The sequence below is a fragment of the Ornithorhynchus anatinus genome, chromosome 2 (assembly GCF_004115215.2).
Source record: "Ornithorhynchus anatinus isolate Pmale09 chromosome 2, mOrnAna1.pri.v4, whole genome shotgun sequence".
Classification (NCBI taxonomy): Eukaryota; Metazoa; Chordata; class Mammalia; order Monotremata; family Ornithorhynchidae; genus Ornithorhynchus; species Ornithorhynchus anatinus.
Window position 1 is genome coordinate 83,531,149 of NC_041729.1, and position 23,965 is coordinate 83,555,113.

General features: G+C 44.2%; 1 protein-coding gene across 3 annotated transcripts in view; it reads left to right on the forward strand.

The window, feature by feature from the left end:
* Positions 1 to 10,132: 10,132 nt before the first annotated feature.
* HIVEP2 (HIVEP zinc finger 2) overlaps positions 10,133 to 23,965 on the forward strand; it is a 228,362-nt gene continuing 214,529 nt past the window's right edge. For all 3 annotated transcript variants that reach the window (XM_007656406.3, XM_007656412.3, XM_007656409.3), the window contains exon 1: positions 10,133 to 10,347. The gene's annotated coding sequence lies outside the window, so the exon portion shown is untranslated. The remainder of the gene's footprint in view (positions 10,348 to 23,965) is intronic.

Sequence of the window (23,965 nt, forward strand, 5' to 3'; positions counted from 1 at the left end):
TAAAGGGAGGAAGTCAGGGTGATGCAGAAGGGAGTGGAAGGAAAGGAAAAGAAGCCTTAGTCAGAGAAGGCCTCTTGGAGAAGATGTGCCTTCAGTAAGGCTTTGAATGAAATATGAAGAAGAAAGGCATTCCAGGGGAAAGGCAGGGCATAGGCGAGAGGTCGGCGGTGGGATAGACAAGACTGAGATACAGTGAGTAGGTTGGCATTAGAAGAGCAAAGTGTGTGGGCTGGGTTGTAGTCAGAGAGTAGTGAAGTGAGATAATAATAGTAATTTGGTATTTGTTAAGCACATACTATGTGCCAGACACTGTTCTAAGTGCTGGGGTCCTACTGACACCTCAAACTTAACATGTTCTGAACAGAATTCCTCATCTTCTCACTCAAACCCTGACTCTCCCATCACATTAGATAGCACCACCATCCACCCCACAGCTTTTGATGGAATTCGTTAAGCACTTACTCCGTGTCAAACACTGTTCTAAGTGCTGGGGTACAAGTTAATTAGGTCAGACACGGTCCCTGTCCCAACTGGGGTTCACAGTCTAAGTAGGAGGGACAACAGTATTTAATCCCCATTTTGCAGTTGAGGGAACTTGCCCAAGGTCACATAGCAAGCAGTTGGCAGAACCGGGATTAGAACCCAGTTTCTCTGACTCCCAGGCCCTTGCTCTTTCCACCAAGGCAAGCGGTTTCATTCGAGTCAGTGTTTATTGAGAGTTTACTGTGTGCCCATTCCTGTCCTAAGCACTTGGGAGAGTACAGTACAACAGAGTTGGTAGTTATGTTCCCTGCCCAGAAGAGGCTTACAGCCTAGAAGGGGAGACAGTCAATAAAGTAAGTTATAGATATGTGTATGTGCTGAGGAAGGGTGGGTAGGATGCTTAAGGGGTACAGATCCAAGTACCTAGGTGACTCAGATTGGGGAGGGAGTAGGGGAGATTAGGGTTTAGTTGGAGAAGGCCTCATGGCTATGTGATTTAAATAAGGTTTTCAAGGTGGGGAAAGTGGTGGTCTGCTATATATGAAGTGAGAGGGAGTTTCAGGACAGAGAGAGAATGTGGGCAAGGGGTCAGCGGTGAGACAGTCAGCGGTGAGACAGATGAAATTGAGGTACAATAAATAAGTAGGTTAGAGTTAGAGGAGTGAAGTGTGCAGGGTGGGTGGTAGGTAATAGGAAATCAGCAAGGTAAGGTAGGAGGGTGCCAGCAAGTTTAGTGATTTTAAGTTGATGGTGAGGAGTTTCTGTTTGACGAGAAGATGGATGGGCAACCACTGAATGTTCTTGAGGAGTGAAGAGACATGGAATGACCATTCTTTGGAAAAATGATCTGGGAAGCAGAATGAAGTAAGGACTGGAATAGGGAGAGACAGGAAGCAGGGAGGCCAGTGAGAAGGCTGAAACACTAGTCAAGGTGGAAGAAGATAAAATCCTTGGAGCCTCATAGTAGCAGTTTGGATGGAGAGGAAAGGGCGAATCAACAGGATTTAGTGACAGAATTAATATGTGGGTTGAATGAGATTGATGAGTAGAAGATAATGCTATGGTTACAAGGTTGGGAGACAGAGAGGGTAGTGCCGCCGTCCACAGTGATGGGAAAGACAAGGGGAGGACACAGTTTGGGTGGGTGGAAAGATGCGGAGTTCTGTTTTGGATATGTTAAGTTTGAGGTGTCAGTGGAAAATCCAAGCAGAGATGTCCTGAAGGCAGGAGGAGATGTGAGACTGCAGAGAAGGTGAGAGGCCATCTAGACTGTAAGCTCATTGTGGGCAGGGATTGTGTCTGTTCATTGTCATATTGTACTCTCCCAAGTGCTGAGTAGAGTGTTCTGCACACAGTAAGTTCTCAGTAAACACTATTGACTGACTGACTGAGAGGTAGATTTGGGAATCATCAGCATAGATATGATAGTTGTTGTCACGGGAGTGGATGAGTTCTCCAAGACCAGCTGGGGGGTGGTATTCAAGGGCTTCATTTATCTTAAATTAGAAGTGCACTTATTGGTTTGGCAGGATTTATAGACAGCATTGTGTATTTTCTTACCCAGCTCACTAATTAGCCTTGAAAAATGTGAAGAGAAGAACCACATTACCCAGATCCTCTCCAGGATTTGAGGGCCTTAAAAACTGTTTTTCTTCTGAAATGTTCAATACGTGTAATTATGCTTTCAGAAAATTTGGTCCTTTTGGAATGCTTTCTTAGCTGACCCGACAAACAGTTACAAGTCACACCAAGTAGTAAATAGACATGAAAAAGTTATTTGCTTCTGGGTTAAGGTTTGAAGTAAAGGTATAGATTTGGCAGTGATAGTTTTTCTTCAGAAATGAGTAGTTCAAGACTTCAGAGCAGAGAGCTGTTTATGTGCTTGAGGCCCTGGGTTTCTCCTCTTTCAGGAAAATTATTTTTACCTTAAAGTAGGTCGAAATCTTGGAATTCAGCTCCAGGCTTCCACCCAAGCGGATGACATCAGCATTTCTCACATGGGTTATCCCAGCATTCCATTCCGGGTGTGTTCTCACATATATGGGCTTGGTTAGCTCTTTATGGGTGGGACTTTGGGTAGGTATCCCAAAGTGCCTTGGGTGGTAACCTCTAGCCATTGGCAAACAATGGTAGGTGGGGATAGGGGCCTGAATGATTGATTGTACTGTGGGAAGTTCAAGATCACTTACAAACCAGGTGGCACAGTCAAGCTCACGTATTTATCCTACTAACCCATAGCCACCCTGGCTACCAACCACGTCTTCAAATTGCCCCCCAAAATTTCACACATTTTAGTGGAGGTGTCATAGCTTGTATGTAGCTACAACTCTAGCCAAATATAATCAAGCTGGAGGGAAAGGACACCATATTTTTTGCCAGTTTACATGATCTTTTTTTACTCCACAAGACTGTTATTAAGAAGTGAGAAATTGAGTATAAAGCTCCTTTGTGATAAACTTGAGCCAACACAGAATTCTTGATGTAGCGGCAATGCCAAATTTTATGAGAAAATGCTGTGTAAATCCCCAGTGTAGGATAGATTGATTCCGGGAGTTTCCTCCCCTGGTTTATTTTGTTACTGTCACTGAACAAAGATACCCCTTCCTCCCTAAGGATCCACTGCTACCTTATCTATGAGGACCTATCTTCATGCTGAGAAGCAGTGTGGCCAAATGGAAAGAGCATGGGCCTTGGAGTCAGAGGACCAGGGTTTTAATCCTGGCTCTGCCATCTGCCTGCCATCTGTGACCTTGGGCAAGCATGGCCTAATGGAAAGGGCACAGGACTGGGAGGCAGAGGACGTGGGTTCTAATCCCAGATCTGCCACATGACTGCTGTGTGACATTGGGCAAATGACTTCACCTCTCCGTGACTCAGTTACCTCATCAGTAAAAGGGAATTAAGAATTGAGCCCCACGTGGGACAGGGAAGGTGTCTGACCTGACTACTTTGTAACTATCCCAGTACTTAGAATACTACTTGGCACATAGTAAATGCTTAACGAATACCACAATTATTATTGTTATTATTACTATAAATACCTGTTCTTTTTCTCCCTTTGACTAGGAGCCCCATGTGAAACAGGGACAGGCCTGATAATCTTGGACCTACCTTAGAGGTTAATGTGTGGCATAGTGTCAACACTTAACAAATACCACAATTATTATTATTATTATTATTAATAACATCGGTCACAACAATGCACCGCAGTGAGTACGGTTGGAAAACTATGTTTACAGAAACAAAAGAGGAAATGGGAGCTAGCGACTGAGTTCTATATTCTGTACAGGATTTCACCAGTGGGGATTTTTCTCCTCTTCCTCCCACTACTGTGACAATACTAAAACTGTTGCTAAAAGGGAATTCTATTCCCTGGTTAGGAGTTACTGATTTTCAGATCAAACTCAAGAAACATGGCTGTAAAAGTTTGAGACAGGTCGAGAGAAGATGAAATAATTATTTCAGTAAGGTTGGGGTACTTTGGAAGGTAGAACTTTTTTTTCATTAAAAGAGTTTTATTTCCCTAAGAAAATTGTCATAAAATCAAAAAATGTGGCACTTAAGGAGGCCCCTTCAAAAGCAATGAAAAAAGAATCTTTGCTAGGGTTGTGCCCACTCCCCTCCCCTCCTGCCAGCCCCTGCAAATTACTTTAATTCTCAACAGCCAGAAAGATTTCTCCCTGAAAGCCTTCCTTTTGGCGGAATTTAAGAAGTGAGGTATTAATTTAAAAAAAAATTCTGCTTCTGCACTGGATCAGAAGTCTCATCTGAGCTTCAGGAAATGCAGGGAAAAAATAGAACCTGTATTTGGGGACTGGGCCTGGCCCACCTTGCCAACCTTACCTAGCATCTGTCCCAGCAGTGATGTGTCACCCTAAGTAGAGAAGCAGCGTGGCTTAGTGGAAATAGCACGGGCTTGGGAGTCAGAGGTTGTGGATTCTAATCCAGGCTCTGCCACTTGTCAGCTGTGTGAGTTTGGGCAAGTCACTTAACTTCTCTGTGCCTCAGTTACCTCATCTGTAAATTGGAGATTAAGATGGTGAGACACGTTGTCCCACTTGGGACAACCTGATTACCTCTTATCTACCCCAGTGCTTAGAACAGTGCTGGGCACATAGTAAGCACTTAACAAATACCAGCATTATTATTATTATTACTAAGTAGCTAGACACTCCCTGCTGGGAGCCTTGAGAGATTACACTGCAGGCTGCTGATACTGTTAGGACCACTAGCCCGTGGAGTAACCTCAGAAAGTGAGTTTTTTAGGGGATCATTACTGGATTGGTGCTGCTCTGCTTGACACTGGGGGCTGTGTAGGAAGTAGAATGTGAGGTCCTTGAGTGCAGGGATTGTGTCTACCTACTCTATTTTACTCTATTAAATGCTTAGTCTAGTGCTCTGTGCGTAGTAAGTGCTTGGTAAATTCCACTGATTGATTCAACTGGGGGATTGGTCAAAGCCCACCTTTTCACCAACCTAATCCTCCTCTAAACAATCAGGCTCTATTGGACCAATGCTTTTTCACAAGGCTATGAACCATTATGGAATAGGGAATAAGGAGAGGGTGTACCTACAGGAGATCACATTAGGGAGACCACTCTCACATCTCTCCAAAGGCTGGGCTTTTCCCTGCCAGAAAAATCTAGTTGATTCCATTTTTTAATCTGCAATTATTTGAAGGAATGCCCTGCCAAATTGGGCTGGCTCCATGATCCTGCAGAGTTCTTCACTAGGTAGACCAGCAGTGTGATATTTTGGGTTTTTTTTCCCCTTCATAAATCCCCTAAACAGTTGGATTTATGAAAGCTGTCTCCTTGACAGCAGTGAAAATTAGAAATCATTTTTCCCTTTCCTCCCCCCCAAAAGTCTAAGAATTGTTGTGAGGCTATAGCTTCCCGAGGCTAAATTGGCAGTGCATTCTACGGTTGAACTTGAAATAATGGTGGTTGGAGATGAGAGGCCAGTTTTTGCCTTTTAAGCTAACAACCTTCTGAGGCTTCCCCAGAAAGGCTTCAATACATTTATGATGGTGGTTTCTGAGAGGCGAAGCCTAAAACTGGATTAAGAGCACAAACTCATTTTATTCTGGCCACAGATTTATTTTACATTAAAGTCTCAACTACTCCCTCCACTGAGACCGAAGAAAGTGCTTCTATCCCTTCCTCAAATTCCTAAAACATTCTCCCACCTTGTGGGACAACAGTGAAACCTCTTTCCCTGGAAGCTGAACCCACTGATGGTCCAGCACTCGCGGGAACTCACAGGTTAGTAGCTGGGGTTTTTTTTTTTAATTGTTGCATACAAGAAGGATTTAGAAAAATTAAACGATAGTTTTGTTATACAGACTACAACATTTAATTAACATTTTTTAAAGGTGCTGTTCAAGATTTTGGCTCACCATCACTCGGGTGAAGAAAAATAATGAGTCTGTCTTCCCTTGCTAGGGTACTGGGAACAACAGCAGCAGCAGCAGCAGCTGCTAGATTAACTGCATTAATGTGTTGAGGCAAAATTCGATTTTTTTAAAAGAACTTGTTCACTCCTCCCAATTAAACTATTAAGCAAAAATGATTTGGGGGGGTGGTGGCAGGTGAGCCTTTTCGTTTTTAAAATGAAATAACACTTTTGAAAGCTATCTTTGGCATGCGGAATAGGGACTTGATTTTCTAAAAGGGGTACCCGAAGAGATAGGAATGTCCCCACATTAAAAAGGACTATAGACTATTGAAAGACTATAGGCTACAGGCAGAAAGACTATAGGCTATAGGCAGAGGGTCAGTTTGTAGGCCGCAAATTTCCACGTTACTTAAAAGAGCTTTGGGGAATTTACTGCCCATACTATTTTCCCTAAATCTGATTTTAAAAGAACAACACCCACAACCGAACCATCTTCGGTTTTGTCTTATGAACTCCAAACCAGAGACTGTGAGCCCGTCACTGGGTAGGGATTGTCTCTGTTGCCGAATTGTACATTCCAAGCGCTTAGCACAGTGCTCCGCACATTGTAAGCGCTCAATAAATACTATTGAATTTATTTTGTTAATGATGTGTTTATCCCCTTGAATCTATTTATTGCTATTAAGTTGTCTTGTTTTTGTCCGTCTGTCTCCCCCGACTAGACTGTAAGTCCGTCAATGGACAGGGATTGTCTCTGTTGCCGAATTGTACATTCCCAGCGCTTAGTACAGTGCTCTGCACATAGTAAGCGCTCAATAAATACTATTGAATGAATGAATTAATTGTACATTCCAAGCACTTAGTACAATGCTCTGCACATAGTAAGCGCTCAATAAATACTATTGAATTAATGAATGAATTAATTGTATATTCCAAGCGCTTAGTACAGTGCTCTGCACATAGTAAGTGCTCAATAAATGCTATTGAATGAATTAATGAGTTAACTGTACATTCCAAGCGCTTAGTCCAGTGCTCTGCACATAGTAGGCGCTCAATAAATACTATTGAATGAATGAATGAATGAATTGTACATTCCAAGCGCTTAGTCCAGTGCTCTGCACATAGTAAGCGCTCAATAAATACTATTGAATTAAAGAGATAAAAAACACCAAACAACCTTCGGTCTTGTTTTACAAAGAGCAGGATGGAAACATGAAGTGGAAACGAACACCGACTCCCCAGGGGTGGAAGACGCCGGCTGTTTTCCCCTAAATTCTTTTGTTTGGGATGGGGGGTGGGGGAGGATCTGGTGGTGGGGGTTTTTTTGTTTTGTTTTGAATGTGTGATGACTCTGCCCCCGTTTCCGAATTTCTGGGCTGGAGGAGAAAGTCAGGGTTTGGTGAGATCCCTGGCTGGAGAGCGGTGAGTGTGTGGGGCTGCCCCTCCGGAGCCTGATTTCTGCGGGCGGCCCGGAGTCACCTGCTCGGGGGAAGCCCGGCCAGGACTCCGGGTCATGCCAGGTCAACCTCTCGGCAGGATCGTGTTTACTCCTCTGGGCGCAGGGTGGCACGGAGGGAGGGAGGGAGGAAGAGAGGGCAGGGTGCCCGCACCCATGCCCCCCACCCCCGGGGTCTGCAGCGGGAGCCTTGCATGCAACGTGTCCCCCGTATAAGGAAAGCAGCGTGCCTCAGTGGCCACAGCCTGGGCTTGGGAGGCAGAGGTCCTGGGTTCGAATCCCGGCTCTGCCGCTTGTCAGCTGTGTGACCCGGGGCAAGTCACTTCACTTCTCTGGGCCTCAGTTACCTCATCTGGAAAAGGGGGATGAGGACTGTGAGCCCCATGGGGGACAATCTGATTACCTTGAATCTCCTCAGCGCTTAGATCAGTGCTCTGCACCTCGTAAGCGCTTAACAAATACCAACATTATTAATCCTGATGGTAGTTGCAAAGCGCTTAGTATGTGCGAATAATAATAATGTTGGTATTTGTTAAGCGCTTACGAGGTGCAGAGCACTGATCTAAGCGCTGAATATTATTATTCACCCCCAAATTCAGCATCCTAGGGGCCTGGGCACAAAGAGGGGCAGGGTGGCTCAGTAGCAAGAGCCCGGGCTTGGAAGCCAGAGGTCGTGGGTTCTAATCCCCGCTCGTCCACTTGTCTGCTGTGTGACCTGGAGCAAGTCACCTAACTTCTCTGGGCCTCAGTTAACTCGTCTGTAAAATGGGGCTTAAAAGTGTGAGCCTCACTTGGGACAACCTGATTACCCTGTATTTACCCCAGCGCTTAGAACAGTGCTTGGCACATAGTAAGCGCTTAACAAACACCATAATTATTATTATTCTTTGGGCAGTGACCTTATCTGTAAAATGGAGATTAAAAGTGTCAGCCTCACGTGGGACAACCTGATTACCCTGTTTCTACCTCTATGCTTAGAACAGTGCTTGGCACATAGTAAACGCTTAACAATCACCATAATTATTATTATTCTCTGTGCCTCAGTGACCTCATCTGGAAAATGGGGATTAAGACCGTAAGCCCCACGTGGGACAACCTGATTACCCTGAATCTACCCCAGCGCTTAGAACAGTGCTTGGCACATAGTAAACGCTTAACAACCACCATAATTATTATTATTCTCTGTGCCTCAGTGACCTCATCTGGAAAATGGGGATTAAGACTGTAGGCCCCACTTGGGACAACCTGATTACCTTGTATCTACCCCAGCGTTTAGAACAGTGCTTGGCACATAGTAAGCGCTTAACAAATATTATTATTATTATTATTGTTATTAAAGGGCGTGATGGGGAGGAGCGGGCACCGACTTCCCGAGGCTCTGGCCCAGTCCCAAAACATCACTGCCAGGGTCGGTGGGTGAGGGTTGGCAGCAGGGTGGAGGACCAGACCCTGCAGCCTTATACCCGGGGTTGGGGGGCTTCTCCTGGGCACCAGCAGGGCACCATCATCAGGGCACCATCAGGGCCAGGGCGGCCAACCTTCACGAAAACTACCAAGCCGACCATCCCCATCGACCTCTTGATGGCGAAGTGGGAGAAAGAAAGAGGAACAACGAAAACACAGGCTCCAGACCGCAGCCAGTCACGTATTTATTTGCTCTTCCTGGTAGCTAACTTGATCTTGACCAGGCAAGAAGCGATTTTTTAAAAAGGAAAAAATCACCACGGGTAGTGGGTGGTGGAAAAAGAGTTGGGGGCGGGGGGATGAGAAAGGGGGCTGGGGGGGGGGGGAGGGGGAGGACGAGGGGCGGAGGATTCCACATCCTTAAAGGAAATTCTCAGGCCGGGAAGAGACGCGCAAGTTTTGCATGGCAAGTAGGGACTGGTTCTCCTGGGAGTTCCCTGTTTGGAGAGCGAGCGAGGAAAGAGAGCTCCCTCCAGCTGGGAGAGGCTGCAGGCTGAGCTTGGAAGGCCTCCCCTCCTCCTCTCCCGCCCCTTGTCTGGCCTATGCACCGACCCCCCCCTGCTCTGCATCTCTCCCCCTGTCTCTCCGTCTCTGTTCTCCCTCTCTCCTTCTCCCAGGACTGGTTTTTCTGGTCCCTTTCCCCGTCTCTTCCCCGGGGACGCGCCGGGGGATGTCGATGACGTCTCCGGCTGAGCACTCCCCTCCCTCCCCTGCTTCCTTCCTTCCTTCCCTCCCCTCTCCCTCCCTGCCAACTTCTCTTCTGGGAAACGGTGCCAGGAATAATCCCCCCACCCCCCTTCCACCGGTCTGCCTGCGAGATCGGAGGGGACCGCCGGGCTCCTCCGGAGAACGGCGGCTCCCCGGCCGCAGCTCCCGCCTTGGCAGCGCGGCCTCCACCTTTAGGGCGGCCGGTGGCCTCGGGGTCACAGAAAGAGAAATGAAATAAAATTAAAAAAATAAAGGGAAAGAGAGGAGGCGGGACTGGGGGATCTCTTTCCTCTCTCGGTCCTTAAGGAAATGCTTCCAGGCACCCCCCAGTACGCACGGGCTTAGGAAGGAGCAACTGCAGCAGCAGAAAGAGCAACAACAAGGGCACGGGGCGGGCTGGGGGTGGGAGGTGGGGGGTTCCTCCCTCCTCCTCTTCCTCCTCTTCCTCCTCCTCCTCCTCCTCCTTCTCCTCGGTGACTTTCCAGGTGAGCAGCAGCTGCTGCCGCCGCCGTGAGGATCCCTCGGCCCCGCTCCTCCTCCTCCTCCTCCTCCTCCTCCTCCTCCTCCAGGACCTGACAGCCGCCCGAGGGGGAGGGGGCTGGCGGAAAGGGAGGCGGACTAAAGGGGAGAGGAGGGTCTTTTTCTTAAAAAAAAAAAAATAAAATAAACAAATCGGACTGTGGCACCAAGTCCCTGCCAAGTTGTGCCTTGGACGTGGAGGTTACGAGCGGCATTGGAGCAACTTGCACGATTTTTTTTTTTAAATGGTACTTCGGGGTGCTGGGGGTGCGCCCATCATTTAGGAAAGGAACGAGGACCGGAGGATCATCTGCGGACTGGTAAGTCACCTCGGTGGATGGTTTTTTTTTTTCTTTTTTATTTATTTATTTTTTTTTCCATCAGCGTCTTTCACTTGGGGCTTTGCAATCGCTCCCTGGTAACCCTCCCCACCCCCCGCCCAGGGTCCGGGTGATGGGGGGGGAGGGGGGAGGGTGGGCAGAGGGGAGAGGGGGAAGGTCTTGGACGGGTTAGGAAATGTGGGGAATACCCTGGCTGTAAATCTATGCAGATTAGGGGGAGGCTGGTTTGCGTAATGTCCTGGGGAGGGTGGGGGGGAGGTAGAGGAGGAATGTGCAGAGGGTTACTAATGAGAGACACGCACAGGGCACACACGGCTACTGCTTCTGCTGCTCGCTGTCCCCATTGCAAGGTAGCAGCGGGGGAGGGGACAAGGTGGGGGAGGGGGGCAGGTGGGGGGAGGGGCTGCCAGGGCGCGATGGAGCAAGAGGAAAACCCAAGGGGGTTGATGCCCCGGGAATTTCAGCCACTTCCCAGGGAAGGAGGGGGCGGGAAGGATTAGGCTGAGCCGTTGCATGTGTGCGCTGGGGGGGAGAGGAAGATGGGGGGCGGCCCGGGAAGGACGGCATCGGTTTGAGCGCCGGAGGGAGAGGGCCATGGGCCTCTTTGGGCTCCGTGCACGGCGGGGATGTGGGTCTGCGCCTTTCTGTCTGGTCCCCGAAGTGGGTGGAAGGTTTGGCCCGTTCCGGGAATGTTCCATGACGTGGTGCAGCCACAGGAAGGGGGTTAACGAGGGGGCTCGGCCGCTGCTGCTCCTGCTGCTGCTGCCATCAAAGCAGATGTGCTGCTGCTCCTGCTGCTGCTCCTGCCACCGCCGCTCCTCCTCCTCACCGCCCACTTCTCCCTCCCCCCACCTTTTTTTTTTAAAAAAAAAATCGTCTCCCCCCCCCCTTCTGTCCATTCTGCACGTCTGGAGAAAAGGGGGCATGGAAAAACAGCAGTCCCTGCGGGGGGGGGGTGCGTGCTGTCTGTCTGGCAGGGCAGGGGAGACTCCACACCGGCCTTTCAGCTCCGGTCCTTATCGGGGATTTCTATGTTTCAGTCGCACGGGCCTCCCTCTCCGTCCCTCCTCCTCTTCCTCCTTTCCACTCTCTCCCCTCCCCAATTCTCCTCTCCCTATTATATAACACTCCCTCCCTTCCAAGTGCAGCAGATGGATATGAGAAACCGCTACCCAGAGCAATCTAACCCCGAACGCGGGAGGGAGAAAAGGTCAGAAAGTGTCGGTGGATGGGGGGTGTGTTTATTATCTTGTTTTCGTCCGTCTGTCTCCCCCGAGTAGACTGTGAGCCCGTCATTGGGCAGGGACTGTCTCTATCCGTGGCCCAATTGTCCATTCCAAGCGCTTAGTCCAGTGCTCTGCACCTAGTAAGCGCTCAATAAATACTATCGAATGAATGAATCCTTTCTGGATGGGCAGGGATTGTCTCTGGTGCCCAATTTTCATTCCAAGCGCTTAGTCCAGTGCTCTGCCCATAGTAAGCGCTCAGTAAAGGCTTTGGGGTGAGAATGATGAGCCCCAGCGAGGAGGGGAGCAGAGGTAGTCCGGGGTGGGGGAGGTTGGGGTGGAGAAAGGGGGGTGGGCCAAGATGGGGAACTCTCCATCAAGTCGTTCCTCCTCCCCTCCAGGGTCTCCTTTGAAAGCAGCTGACCGCTTTGAGGGCGGGCCTGGCGAGGGACAGCTGCAGGGGGTGGGGGCCAACGCTTTGGGGAAGGCTTTAACTCCGGGGTTGCCAAACCTTTGCAGTGCCCCCTTGCCCCGTGCCCCTGGGCATCCCTTCACGAACCCGATTCTGTTACATCGGAGGCATTCAGGACACCTGTAAGTCTTGTTTTTTAATAACGCGCACAGGCAGCACTGTGTGCAACTGTCACAGCTCGACCCATAACACCCCCCGTCCTCCACCGCTTTTTATTTTAGACCCAAAACGGACATAAAAGGACTTCTTTCCGGTACTTCCATTATAATGGATATTTGAGCGATTTCCTCCCCACCCCCCCCCCCCCCCCGCCTCTTCGGCCCTTAGGACAACTCAGTTTTATCCTCGAATGAGGGTTCAGGAGCTTTTTGCAAAGGCCCCAATAATTCACTGCAGGACTTATTTTTTTCTTTTTCTAGAATTCTTAGGGAAATAGGCAGAAAGGGTATTGATTTTTTTTCCCTTCAGTCCTGTTGTTTTTTCCTGCCGTATAATCAAACCCAGAAATTACTTGAAATATTAACTAGGCCCATATTAATTGAATTTTCAATGACCCAGTCTCCCAGAAAGAGGCCTTTTAATATCATTAGAGACATTTCCTTTGGTAATAGGTTGCTTTTTTTGTCCTTGGGAAAACAAAAATAAAACCCCTCTAACATTAGGATAGGTATACTGGCTCGTAAACAAGTTGCAAATGCCTTTTACACCTGATGTTTAGAGATAACATTTTAACAAGCAGAAACAGACTGAATCCTTATCGCGGTTGGTTTAGGAAGTAAATTATTTATCTAAATAGACAATAGAAGTAAACATGTAAGCGGCATCCATTAGCAACATCAAAGAGAATTCAGACCTAGATGGGATTGCTGCAGCTATTACTCTTGATCCGTGGTGTTAGGCACCTGGAAGAAATAAATCTCATTTTGCTAATTCAGAAAGATGGGCAAATACGTGAACTTCAAGCAGGCAGTTTGGAAAGTGCCATAATCTCTTTTGGCCACCAGGCTTGACTCTTGCAGTCTATGCAGTACATGTGGGTAATATTTTGAAAAGTACATTTTTCCTTGCATCCGGAGTCAGCTCTGAACTACTTCGTAGGCAGTCTGTTTATGTTTCCAGGTGTTGAACTCTATGGAGACCCCTTTATGATCGTCTTTTGGAATCTCTCTTATTTATTATTATTTTTCTTTAACATCCTTATTAGTCTCTGGCGTGATTTTTGCCAGTGGTAGTTCGGCTTTGACCCAGAGCTAAAATATCATCGTCGATTGGGATACATTTGAATGGCGTAGTGTTAAACTTGAAATAGTTTAATTTAATCTGTGGTAGTAAGTTACCACAATCGATCATTTTAATGACAATTTAATGTACGATCATGAGAATATCATCTTTGGAGTCTTTTGTTTGATTGGACTCCCTTGACATGATATTTGTTTACAAACCTTCTTGTTACTAGGAAGACAAAACAGAGAACTGCATGTATTGAGGCGTTCCTTGTGGAATAATGGTACATGTGTCTGCTTGAGTGTTTGGCACTCTGTCACTATTCAGGGTACCCGGTGGCCTAGTAGAATGCTATAGTCCTTCCCTTTTGCAGCACCAGCTTTAAATGCAACCCACTCATTACAGAGTTAAAGAAAATTCCACTTGATTTTTTTTCCATCAATCAGTGGTATTTATTGAGCACCGACTTTGTGCAGAGCACTGTGACCCTAGCTTTTCAGTTTATAAATCGAGCCGAGTCATTTTGAACAGGGAACCTCACTTAAACTTGAGAAGCTATTCATCTGGTGAGAATGCTTGTTTTCTTGAACAGACCAGATCACAACTGCTCTTGAGCAAAAATGAAAGTGACAGGTACTATTTGTGTGTGTGTGTGTGTGTGTGTGTGTGTGTGTGTTTAGTTCCAAAGTTACTAACAAAGACTGAGACTGAAGTTAATTTGAAATTCTAACTGAGGGAAAAGTCAAATGGAAAACAGAAGTATCATGAGAAAGATCTTATGCCCTGCAGAATGGACTGAGGATCATTCACAGCAGTAGTAAGATACTGTATTCTTATTATGGAAGAAAGCTGATTATCCAAAATCCTGCTCCTTTTGAACAACCATTTATCCAAACTGAGATTCCTTTAGAAAATTCTAACCCAAAATGATCGGAAAAACCGACCAGAGTTGAGCAAGCCAAACCCCATTTTTGTTCTGTTATCCAAATTTTCATCCAATTACCTGAAACTCACCTTCGATGAAAAAGGTTGGATAGTTGGTTGGAGAAGCAGCAAGTCCTAGTGGAAAGAGCTAGCGCCTGGGAGTCCGAGGAGCTGGGCTCTGATCCTGGCTCTGCCACCTATCTGCTGCGTGACCTCGGGCAAGTCATTCAACTTTTCTCTGCCTCAGTTCTCTCATCTGGAAAATGGGGATTAATTGAGCCTCACGTGGGAGATGGACCGTGTCCAACCTGATTATCTCGTGCCTACCCCAGCGCTTAGTACAGTTCCTGGTATGTAGTGAGTGCTTAAAAATACCATTAAAAACATTTATTCTACCTTGTTTTCTCTATTACCATAACAGAACATGATTAAGAAGATCAATCAGTTATATAGCGATGAATCAGATGCACCATCTGTCTAAGAAAACCCTGAATTTCATTGGAAGGGGAGAGGGTGGTGATATATAACAACTATTAGTTTAACCCTGTAGGTTTGCACTTCAGTCCTATAGATGGAGAAAGGAGGACTGAAGCTCTTCCTATATTTGAATTTCTGGTAGTGAGTCGCAGAGAGGCAAATATTCCAATGTATGAGCTGATGGGTAATCACATTTCGTTGCATAACCTTTTGACTTAAATCCTTCATGGTGGTAAAAGGGAAAAAAAGCTGGGGTGAACCTGCCGGTTGTCATGTTTTCCGGACATCTCAGACCTTGTAGTTTAGAAGGCTGTTTTCTTGTTCTCTCGTTCTCTCATCACCTGTGTGTATTCCTGATTGCTGCACTTTTACATGAGGAAGCTGTCTGAGCACACTCTAGTGAAAGTCAGGTGGAGGAATGTGTCAGTTGGCCCCCTGGGTGAGTGCCGACTGGGCACTGAAGAAAAGGCGAAGCTATGATCCCTGAGGAATTCCTGGGGATGTCGGTTGTGGGGAATATTAGGATTCTAATAAGACTCCGGACACTTGTAGAGGGTGCTCGGATTGCACAATTGAAATCACTCTTCTTGCTAGCCTTGTCTTTTCAGAATAGTACCAGAAAGTGTGATTTGGGGAAACGGTTATTTGCAGATACTCAGTGGCTCTGAACTCCAGTCCTTTCCTGTGCATGTGCTTCAAGTCAGCACTAGAAAGATGATCTCTAAACCAGAAAGAGTTGTTGCCCTCGGTGTTTTTTCTTACTGGCTTCTTGGAGACTGATGAGACAGGTCACAATTTTTAAGCTGACACAGATGTGCAGACTTCAGTTCCACATTTGGTTATCCTAGAAGTTTGGTCGCTGTTGATGGGAACTAGTAAAGAGCTTTGGCATTTTGGTGCACTTACTTGGAACTATGGTATTAGAAAATATATTGGATTCTTTCGTTGACCCAGCCAAGGCCTCGACTAAAAGACGTGCTTCTTCTGGTTCTTATGTCGAAGCAGCGTGGTCTAGTGGCAGGAGCACGGGCCTGGGAGTCAGAGGGCCTGTGTTCTAATTCTGGCACTGCGACCGGTCTGCTGTGGGACCTTGGGCAAGTCACTTAACCTCTCTATACCTCAGTTACCCCATCTGTAAAATGGGGATTAAATCCTACTCTCTTCTACGTAGACTGGGAGCCTTATGCGGGAGAGGGTCGGTGTTCAACCTGAATAAATTGTATCTACCCCAGTGCTTAGAATAGTGCTTGGCACATATTAAGTGCTTAACAAGTACCATACTTATTGTTACTATTATTATGTAGAGATGTGAGGAAAAGGGTGCAAAGATTTCCACTTCAGGGGGTCCTATATGTTATTATGTATGACATGGATAGCTTGTATTCTTGTGCAATTAAGTAAGCACATACAAATTCTAGAGTGCTTATGAGTAGACAACTTTGGATCCACTCTTTTCAATGTGAAAATAATGTTGATCAGAGTGGCTAAATCCCTGTGGTAAATATTAGACTGAGCTCATGTCTTCTAGTGTGTGAAACTTTAGAGTATGATATGTTGCATTAGATTTTCTTGGCTATTTGTTTAGTAGTTTTTATCTCCAATGCCTTTTGCTTGAGTTTGCCAGTAAGTGCCTCAAGTGTGCAAAGCCCGTGGAATTGACAAGAAATTTGGCTTCCAAAAGCCTACAGTAAAAATGCTGTAGAAATAAACACGAGGTTAACTTTAGAGTATTCTTTTATTGGTACACAACTCTACCCAAAATTGATTCCATACTTAATTTAATGGTTAGAAATAAATTGCTCTGCTTGGCAGGATTCAACTTGACTATTTCAATTTCATTTAAAAAAAATCTTTAAGTGGAAAATTCAATGAAACTGTCATGTGTTCGTTATAGAAGAGTCACTAAATTTTGAAAGCTCAGCAAAAATATTCTTTTTTTTTTTTAACAAAGCAGACTGTGGGTAAATTTAGACATTGGTCAAGTTCATTTGCTGAAATATCTCCATTAATATTAACTGAAAAAGCTAGTTATGGATTAAAATTCTATGAAAGACATCTTAAATTACTACCCTTGTAAGGTAGTTCTAATCATAAGTGTGGCTGAAAATGGTTCTTTTTTTAACAATGGTTATATAATTTCTATATAAAGAAGGCCACAGGAAAGTAGATTTGCATGAGGTAGCTTGTTCAATAAAAAAGTTAAAGTGCATTGAACTTTGGTGTTTTATTTTTTTGGAATAAGTGCAGAACTAATTTAAGGGTCTAAATATTAAATACTAATTTGGGTTTTTAATTAACAGCAATTACATTGAGATTACTCTATACACGTTTGTTAATCATTTGAAAATGGAACCGGTTATGTGTATTTTTTTGGTATTTTATTTTAAATCACCCAGATTGTAAATGCCATGTTCTTTAATTATGATATTATAAGGAACAATCATGTTTTTATTGGCCCTTTTGCCAATTTAGCAAGCCTATCAAAAGGTAGAAAGCAATTATTTATTGCTTAAGGGTATTCTTTAAATTGTAAAGGCCTTCTATTTAATGGGGAGCCATTTTTTTTTATCACCCTCCTGTTTCCTAAATAATGGTTCCAGAGATTCCAGGGGAATTGAGTTGTTCATGTGGGGGGGGCTCTGGATGGGAAAATCTTCCTGGCGAGAGAGGGGTGTGCCGGATTATGCCCTAGAGGAATATTCTGAGAAGGGACGTGATTGTGAAGGAAAATAATTATCTAAAAATTGTAAGAGAAGCTTGGGAACTCCGTCTAATGCCAGAAGGGATCCACGGTGGAAAAAGTTTGGAAGCCATAGTAGCTGCTCCCAAATTATTAACATTGAGGGTAGGATGTAAACATTTCAAAGCAGCTTTTTTTTTAAAAAAAAGATTTGGAATGCTTAGTGCCAAAGATACTGTCTGTTAAAAGAAACAGAAATCAATTAATGGTATTTATTACTGTGTGCAGAGCACTGTACTAAGTGCTTGGGAAAGTGCAAGAGAACAGATCTGGTAGACAGGTTCCCTCGCCACAAGGAGCTTACAGTCCAGAGGGGGAGATGCACATTAATATAAAGAAATAAATTACAGATACATACGTAAAGGCTGTGGGAGTGAGTGAGGGGTGAATATCAAGCGCTGTAGGGTTATAGCTCTGTGCTTTTAGGGTACATGATCCAAATGTCTCCGTTCTTTGATACTCATCCTACTCCCAGTCCCTCAGCACTTAGTACTGGTGCTGTATTTGCTAAGCACCTCCTATATAGAGAGAATTGTTCTAAGTGCTGGGGTAGATATAAATTAATCAGGTTGGATACAGTCCCTGACCCACATGGGGCTCACACTCTCAGAAGGAGAGAGAACAGATATTTAATCCCCATTTTACAGTTGAGAAACTGAAGCACAGAGAAGTTAAATGGTTTCCCCAAGCAAATGGGACACAGCAAGCAATTGGCAGATCTGGGATTTGAACCCAGATCCCCTGACTCCCAGGCCTGTGATCTTTCCATTAGAGAATGCAGCTTCTCAGATCTGCCATTTCCTCTCTTTACTCTAATATCTCCCTCCTGCCACTAGATTGTGAGCCTCCTGAGGTCAGGGATCATGACTTCCAACTCTACTGTACTGTGTTCTTAAAAAGTGCTTGGTACAGTACTCTAGCACACAATACTCAATAGTAAGTATTCAATAAAATAACATTGATTCATTGGAAGGATATTATAAGATTAGGCCTTAATATATATATTTTTGTTGCCTCCAGGGAAATTGAATTATATTCAAGGTACACTTAATGTAAGGATCCAAAGGAGGTGATTTCCTAATTCCTGAGTTTAAGTACACCAGGGCTGGAAAGCAGTACCGCCTCATGGAAAGATCGGGGACCTTGGAGTCAGAGGACCCGGGTTCTAATGCTGGCTCTGCCAGTCACCTTCAGTGAGACCTAGGGCAAGTCACTTCATGTCTTCTTATATCACTTTCCTCATTTGTAAAATGGGGATTCAAAATCTATCCCTTCACCTTCCGGCCAACCTCTGGAACGCAAGTTAATGACATTAATTAGCTGCTAGTAGCTTTGGTGAAAGGGATGAAAGATAAGGGAGAAGATTGACACTGCTGGTTAAAATAAAGGTGTGGAATTGCCTGTGGATTTCACTCTGACAGTCAATCTCTTTTCTTGATAAATATTGATAATCGAGAGTGGGATATAATGGAAAGTAGCGCATCAATTAGCCTTGCCTTCTGAATAAAACAGAAGACTAGAGGTTAGGCTTTACAACTGATTACCAGTTGCAGGTTTCCTTTCTTCCCATGTAATTCATAATTTCTTTATTACAACTACCCATGGCATGTTTTAAAGATTAACTTACAAAAGTTGTATTACTATTTTAATAATTTGATTCCCATTAACATATCTGTAATAATTTAATTGTAGACTTTAGTATACAGCAATGTGTATATTTGTAATAATCATTAAATGTATTCTCTTAAGATAGTGTGATGTTATTAATTCAGTTAATTACAGGCATATGTCTTTGTTTTCTGAAAAACAATGGCCAGCAGAAGAACGGCTTGTTGCAATATTTCACAGTGGGAATGAAATGTGTAGATGTCACCACTGCACATATTTAAGCAAACTTTATATCCAGGTACTCATTGAATTATATTCAGAAAGTATGTACTACTGCAAATTTTTAAAAATTTAATAATCTTAGAGTGGATTTCTTAGGCAATTTCTTGAAACAAAGAAGAACCTGTAAGATAAAAAGCTGTGAAATGAATCACAGAAAAATATGGGATGTGATGAATAGTTGACTGAAAAACTATTAAGGAGTCCGGAAAATATATTCCTTAATGTTTAAAACGTGGACTATTGCTGTCATCTGTTGATTTTTGGCCATGTTTGATAGGAGATTTGCGGATGCTAATCATGGCTTTAAAAATGCATGGGATAGAGCCTGGGCCTGGGAATCAGAAGGTCATGGGTTCTAATCTCAGCTCCACCACTTTTCTGTTGTGTGATCTTGGGCAAGTCACTTCACTTCATTGTGCCTCAGTGACCTCATCTGTAAAATGGGGATTGAGACTGTGAGCCCCAAGTGGGACAGGGACCATGTATGTCCAGCCTGATTTGCTCGCATCCAGTCCAGTGCTTAGTACAGTGCCTGGCACATAGTAAACACTTAACAAATACCATAATTATTATGTATTTTTTCATTAGGCTTTTATTACCCCATAAACTAATGGACCTGATGCAGAAAGCATTTTCTGACCTCCAAAAAATTTATTAAAGAGCTTGTTGCAAAGAAATTGTCTCCCAATTATTATTTTTGGCTACTCTTTTTACTGAGTTAATAATATTGGAAGGGAGATTATATGAAGAGTCTAAGACAAGATGTTCTGATTTTATTAATGGTCAGAGTTGCCAGTGTGTGCCTGGTGAGGTGTGCATTTTGCTATAGATAATATTTTACTCCCCAACTAACTTGCAACTGTTGTTTTTTTTTTTTTAAAAAAACAAACCACACACAATAAGAAATGAAGGGAATTTATTTAAATGTTTAGTTGATTCTGTCTTAATTGACACACGTTAGTCGATTCTTTCTCAGTTTTCGCACACTTTCATGTGTTAGCTTGTTATAAAAGCCTCAAGATGCCCTTTTGTTAAGAAAGCAATTGTAAGAGAAACCAGGATTCAGAGTCACTGTTACAACTATGTGTTTAGGTTGGATTAAACAAGGGATGAGGCTTTCTTAGACTGCACTTTTTTCCCCCTTCTGGGCAGGGGTGGGAAAGCTATAACCTTAGTATATATTAGCTCCTTTTGTTTGCTTTATAGAATTCAAATTAGCCCTTTGGAGAAGAAATGTAGTAAATGATAGTGTTGTGACCCAAGGAATTAAAGGCACCTCTGAAAATCCCTAAATTAAACTAACTCAGTTGTAGGATCTAACCTGGTGTGACCGGGGGGGGGGGTACTTGGAAAGGGTGCCTCGGAAGGGATGATTAATAGAATATTGTGCCTTTTATTACTTTTATCAGTTGCCTTTGGGCTTAGGTTGATCATATCTAAAAATTGTTCCTGTCCAGCGATTTCTGCAAAATGCGCTGGTCATCTCCATCTCTGCCCTAGTAGACCATCTCCAACTGAGGCTCTTAGTGAAAGTTTCAACAAAAGAGAGCAGGAAAGTTGGACGGTGGAGAATGAGCTTCCTGATGTTTTTGAAGCTTAGGTTGCCCCTGAACAGCTAAATTATCTTCACCATCATCATTACCACCACCACCACCATCATCATCGATATCAGCACCACCACCATCATCATTGTCGTCATCATCAGTCTGCTGATTATTCTCTAGCTTTTCTAAACACCCTTGAAATGGAATAGAAAAAAAAACAGATGGATATATGACATTTTTTGTGAAAAACAAAATCATGCAATAAAACCATTATTCAAACTTTGCAGTCTATACACTTTTATTCACATATTTGTTGGAGTATACTGAATTTGAGTTTTGCATTGGCTTATTGTTATTATTAGAATACTATCATTATTGTTCACTAGAGTTTGATTTAAAAGAATGATAGGATAATAATGTCCAAATTCCTGGGTTAGAGACTTTTTTTAGCAAACTCATTTTTTTCATACCAAATTAACCTTACATATTAAGCTCTGCTCCATGTATTTTTTTATACACATTTCTACACTGATTCTGGAACAATGTAAATTAATGTCATTTGCTAGAGGAGATTTAGATGTAATGGATTCTATCCTAGAGGAATGTATATTAACTTTCTTCTTAATCTTATGATTCTCGTTAACTCCAGACAACTTCTTTTTATCAGTCTGTCAATCAGGGAACTTTTTTAGATCACCAAGGGGCAAGAGCATTTTACTTGATGTTGGTTGGAACCACTCTTAGTGAAATGAGTGATAGAAATTGTTCTCCCCTATTAGTTTGTAAACCTTTGATGACAGGGAGTGTGTTATGCTTCTAGCATTTACTACAGGGCTCTTTACTCAACAGATGCTCAATAAATTTAGTTGATTGAAGTTGTGAAAAATAATTTATTACTGTATATGAGACAGGCCCCTTTCCTGAGGCCTAGTATCATTGATCAAGAATTGTGTATGTAATGGATAGCAAAGGCTGTGAGGTTTTTAATAGGCATATACTTCCCAGAGCATATAGGCTTTTATGAAATATTGGAAGGAGTTAGGGAAGGATACTTGCTAAAGATTAACTGAGAAAATGATCAGTAACCAATGAAATCAGTCACAAATCTTATGAACTCCCGAGCTGCTGTGTCCACCCTTATCCAAATAACCTAATAATAGCAGTCACAGATTTCTCATGAAGAATCCCAAATTTTTTTTGCGTGTGTGTGGGGCAAGACTTAAAGAATTGAGTAAAATAAAAGTTCATTTCAATTTATTCTGATACATAGGATACATATTTTGAGAACAGTGACATTGGATAATTGCTCTTTAAATATTGACTACTTAAACGTTGTTTGCTATTATCTAAACTATTAGCCTGTCCCTTTTAAATAATAATAATAATAATAGAAATGATATTATGTATGTGCTTACTGTGCACTAAGCACTGGACTAAGCACTGAGGCAGAGAGAAGATAATCAGGTCCGACACATTCCCTGTCCTACATAGAGTTCATAGTCCAGAGGAGAGGGAGAACAGGCATTTAATCCTCAATTTGCAGATGAGGAAATTGAGGCACAGAGATGGTAAGTGATTTGTCCAAGGTCACACAGCAGGCAAGTAGTGGAGTGAGGATTGGAACCGAGGCCCCTGACTCCCAGGCCCATATTCTTTCCACTAGGCCAGGCTGCTTCCTTTAATTTTGAAGATGATGGTTAGGTCCTACCATGTGTGTGAATGTGGCTGAAAAGACCAATTTAGGATTAATACATTAATAATATTAATACCTTTCCACATTGTGCACAAGTAAGAATAGATCTTTCCTGCAGTAGTGGGGTCTGCCTTTTTTGAGCCCGCCTTCTGGCACCCTGGCACCGTGGAATCTTCAGGAAGCCTCTTCTCTAGGAGGTCAACCCAACACATTGTTTTGAGGATTTACAGGGTACCGTGTCTTTAAAATAATTCATCTGCCTTCCAGGATTGTGTGTGATCCCTTTTAGTTCCCCATACAGCAGCTGCTTCTGAATTGGGTTGTCATCCATTTTTTTTTCACATGACCTAATCAGCAGAACTGTGTTTCTGTGAGCATAATAATCATCTTCCTCTCCTTCACCCTTCATCCTTCACCTCTTCCTCCTCCTTCTCCTATCTTCTTCTGTCTTCCTCCTTCTTCGTAATAATAATAGTGGTCTTTGTTGTGCACTTACTATGTGCCAAAAACTGTGTTAAGTGCTGGGGTAGGTACAATAAATTGTATAAGCAGCAGCATGGCTTAGTGGATGGATTACGGTCCTGGGAGTCAGAAGGTCATGGGATAAATTCCAGTTCTACTACTTGTATTTCCACTTCTGCTGCTTGTCTGCTGTGTGACCTTGGGCAAGTCACTTTACTTCTCTGTGCCTCAGTTACCTCATCTGTAAAATGGAGATTGAGACTGTGAGCCCCATGTGGGACAGGAACTGTGTCCAACCCGATTTACTTGTATCTACCCCAGCACTCAGTACAGTGTCTGGCACATACTAAGCACTTACATACCATAATTTTTATATCAAACACAGTCCATATCCCACATGGGGTTCACAATCTAAGGGGGTAAGAGAACAGGTTTCTCCTTTCTGATCTCCCATCCTCCTGTCTCTCCCCGCTTCAGTCTGTACTTCATTCAGCTGCCCAGATTAGCTTTCTCCAGAAATGCTCTGGGCATGTCACTCCCCTCCTCAAAAATCTCCAGTGGTTGCCTATCGACCTTTGCATGAAGCAAGAACTCCTCACTCTTGACTTCAAAGCTGTCCATCACCTTGCCCCCTCCTACCTCCCCTCCCTTCTCTCCTCCTACAGCCCAGCCTGCACACTCCACTCCTCTGCCCCTAACTTCCTCACTGTGCCTCGTTCCCGCCTGTCCCACTGTCGGCCCCTGACCCATGTCCTACTTCTGACCTGGAATGCCCTCCCTGCTCACATCTGTCAAACTAACTCTCTTACCCTCTTCAAAGCCCTACTGAGAGCTCACCTCCTCCAGGAGGCCTTCCCAGACTGAGCCCTCCCTTTCCCTCTGCTCCTCCTCCCTTCCTCATCACCCCTATTTCCTCCCTCTGCTCTACTCCCTTCCCTTCCCCAC